At 43.1% G+C, this 3,759-nt stretch overlaps 1 protein-coding gene across 7 annotated transcripts in view; it reads left to right on the top strand.

Annotated features, from left to right (window-relative positions):
* LOC105306127 (nuclear body protein SP140-like protein) overlaps window positions 1-3,759 on the top strand; it is a 25,017-nt gene that overhangs the window by 3,575 nt on the left and 17,683 nt on the right. The window contains exon 2 of one of the 7 annotated variants that reach the window (XM_023523859.1): window positions 3,043-3,183. The exons of the other annotated variants lie outside the window; for them this stretch is intronic. The gene's annotated coding sequence lies outside the window, so the exon portion shown is untranslated. The remainder of the gene's footprint in view (window positions 1-3,042; window positions 3,184-3,759) is intronic. 7 annotated transcript variants of the gene reach the window in all.

Below are 3,759 nucleotides of genomic sequence, written 5' to 3'. Positions count from 1 at the left end.
CAATAACACACAATAACACCATTTAGGTGCTTGATTCCAGAGCCACTTAAGAGAGAAATAAGAAGTCATGTAGTTGGAGAGCATAACCTCTGTCTTATTACTAATCAAAACTGGACTGGGAAACATGGCTTAGAGATGTGACCGTAATGGGCGTCTTTATATGGGGCACCTGCCCTAGCCAGGCAAGGCCTGCTCTTGCAATCCTATACCTGAAGCATCAGTCTAGAGGCTTCACCTCATTCCTTTCTGCCCTGTGGCTGGCTCCAGAGAGATGGGAGGGAAGAAACCACACTTTATAGCCCACGTTCCTTCTCTAGAAACATCTAAGAACTTGTCTCTCATAGGGAGGAGGAGGGTATCACGCTGATTGGTGTCCCCCCTCCCGGAAGAAGACGTCAGGAGTTGGGAACGAATGTTCCACCAAAAGGGCTTCGGCTCCTGCTCCTTGCTTCCAATTCTCATCCACAGGACAAAGCCTGGGCTCTTTTCCCTTCAGCCACAGTGGCCACTGCTGCCACCACTGCCTCCTGCTCTTGAATTTCCCAGACCAGGGCACCTACTCCTCTGAGTGGTAAATCCCAGGTCTCAGCCCAGACTCACCCCTCAGCACAGAAGCCTGAACTGAAGCTGCTTTGGGCGAAGCTTACGAAGACAGTTACCAGTGGTCCTGTCTGCTGGCCCCTGCTTCCCCCCAGCTGCAAATCTTCCTCTGCTTCTGAGCCTTTCAAGCCTTGAATAATCTACAGTATCTCTTTTGGGGAAGAAATGCCCCATGCCAGTCCCCTCTCTGCAGCCGTGAAAAGGCCTGGTGATTACATTCTTGCTTCCAAGTTGTCCCAGCGGGATTTTTCAGAGTTCAACCTGCCTCGTAGGTTCGTTCTCCCATTGTCTCCTATGTGTGGGTCTGATGGGATCACAGCGTCGTTTTTCTTTCCCGCTCTTTGTATCTTGATCACTAGACCAAAACCCAGTTCTTAAACCGATCTCTTTTTATTTCTTCTAAAGCCTTATTCTTCACATACTGAATTCTGAGGGTTTAAAGAAATAGAAGTATGCTTGTCATTCAACATTATGGTAGTTTCAAGGGTACGACATAACAAAGCCACATTTGTATTCAATGTGAAATGATCGCCATGTAGCATCTGTCACCATACAAGGTTACGCATTTTTTTTTCTTGTGATGAGAACTTTTAAGATTTACTTTCTTAGCAAATTTCAAATTTGCGATACAAACTTCTTGACTATAGTCACGATGCTGTATACATCATGTTCCTGCGACTTATTTATTTTAAACTGGAAGCTGGTACCTCTTGATCCCCTTCACTCATTTCGCCCATGCCCCACACCTTCCCCTCTGGCAGCCACCAATCTATGAGATTGGTTTATTTTGTGTAATCTATAATCAGTCTAGGTGGAATTGGCAACAGATGCGATCGCATTTACAAGGTGTTTGGCATCATGATAATTTAAGTTTAGATTTGCATCATTTGCATCAGGGGATTCTAGTTATACGGAATGCAAAGGATACTATTATCAATCCAAAAGATTTAACTAAAGATTTATTAGGTAGTTTGCAAGGGTTTGATCCTTTGAATATGCTTAAACATACTTTTTGGATTTGGGCCGGAATTATACGCTTACTAGTTGTATTCTTTTGTGCTTTTTCAGTCGGCTGCCGAATCCTCCAACGACAAAGAGCACAATCTCATATTACATGGCATGCTCTGCGGCTTAAAAATCAAAAGGAAGGGGGAGGTGTGGAGAGTGGCTTGTAAGCTGACGAGGTCCTTGCAATCTGTGAGGTCAACCAAGGGTTGCCTCGCCTTAAGGAACCCTCCTAAGAATGGGGAAGTACAAATCGTTGCGGTAGGGAGGGGCAGAAACAGTGTGGTGTTGCTCCATCCGAGATAGGGAAGTATGCTCATAGCTGCAAGTAGACTGAATCACTAAAGATCATAGCAGGGTGTGGGTTGAGTGATTGCGCAGAGGAAAATCTTGTCTTAGCCAGCAACTGTATGCTCTGGTATAAAAAGCATCTCGGGAAAATAAAACTGCGCCACTGCTCCATCCTCAGTGGACGGTGGTCCTCCCGATCCCACCTTTGTCTCTCTCTTTGTTTTCAGCATCTCCCACCGTTCTCACTCAGGCAGCAAGCAGGCTGCGCTGGACGTGGCCGTTTTGCTTGTTCATTTGTTTTGTTTTCTCCGATTCCACCTATAAGTGAAATCATACAGTATTTGTCTTTCCCTGTCTGGCTTATTTCACTTAGCATAATACCCTCGAGGTCCATCCATGCCTTTACGAATGGCAACATTTCATCCTTTCTTATGGCTGAGTCGTTCTGGGGAGCCAACCAAAATGCCCTCTTTCTTTGAGCTGAGTACTCCCAACATAGATCTTTTCATTTCCTTAGCACTTAGGTTTGTGTTAATTCTACTGAGATTTCCTGTACCTTAACCCAAAGTCTGATAAATCTCGTAGAGCCTCAAGATCCTCATTCTTTTCTGTCTGTCTGCTAGCCAATCCATCACATTGCTGGGGCTGTCACAACAATCAGCTCTCTGCAACTTGCCACCAGAGAGTGGCAAGAGTCAAATCTCTTCCACTGGTGGAATATGGTTTTGTCAAAGGAGGAGGCAAGAGGGGAATTGAGACAAACTTCATCTTTACTGTTTGAACCTAGATGGAGTTCCAAAGACGATAAAGACAAGATGAATAGAAATTGAGACAGTTAACATTAAATGTCCACCAACTTTAATAGCTCAAAGACAAAAGGATGTGATGTTTTTCAATGTGGGATCTACGGACTATCACATTAGAGCCACAGTCCCACCTCGATCTCTCATGCTCTGGTTTTAGTCCATGTCCTGCTCTCATTTTGTTTTTGCTCCAATAAATATATAACTTTAACTTATATATTTCAGATATTAAAAATGTCACTTTACATCCTTCGTTGAGTGATGGCAGAATATGAATGAAAAAATCATTGTCTAGGAACATAGATATAGCTGGATGTTAACTGTGTTTATCTTGCTTTTTAAGATCTAGATGATCTTCATTCTTATGCCCTTGGGCCATCCCATGAGAAGTCTTCTTGACATCCTCAACTCCTTGCCTAGAGATCTCCTTAACTAGGTCATTGAGTTCATTAGGTGTATTTTCTACTTCTCCACATTAGTGCAGGTGAGTTTTATAAAACTTTCTACCACTACATAACAAGGATGCCCACTCTTCTAACTTCCAGTAATACTTTTCTCACTTTCTTATCAGTCCCTCTGACAGTTCCTTGGGGACTTGTAGGTTTTCACCCACTGCTTGGTCCCAAGCCAATGTCACGTGGTTTATGTTTTTGTTACAACAGCATCTCACTTCAAAATCTGTTCTAGTTATACTACTGTGAAAAAAATCACCCAAAATGTAGGGATTTGAAATAAAAAAAAAAAATCATTTATTTTGCTCATTCATCTGCCATCTGGCAGAGCTCAGTAGGGGTGGTGGCTTGACTGGAGCTGGAGGATTCTACTTCCAATATGACTCCAGATCTACTTCTGGTATGGCTTCTGTGCTCAGTCATTTGAAACGTGGGCCGAATTTTAATGTGGGGGAAAATAAATTTTAGGTTGGTTTGGATTCTAGTTTATACCATTATAAACTTTTCCCAGTATCCAAAACATAAATGAAATAATGCACAAAGAACTGTTGTCAATCTATGGTCTTTGGCACCAATTCAACACCAACGGGAACCCCCAATTTGGGGTA

Source organism: Pteropus vampyrus, unplaced genomic scaffold (genome assembly GCF_000151845.1).
Source record: "Pteropus vampyrus isolate Shadow unplaced genomic scaffold, Pvam_2.0 Scaffold423, whole genome shotgun sequence".
Lineage (NCBI taxonomy): Eukaryota > Metazoa > Chordata > Mammalia > Chiroptera > Pteropodidae > Pteropus > Pteropus vampyrus.
Note: the sequence above shows the minus strand (reverse complement) of the source record. Positions and strands in the feature narration are given on the sequence as shown.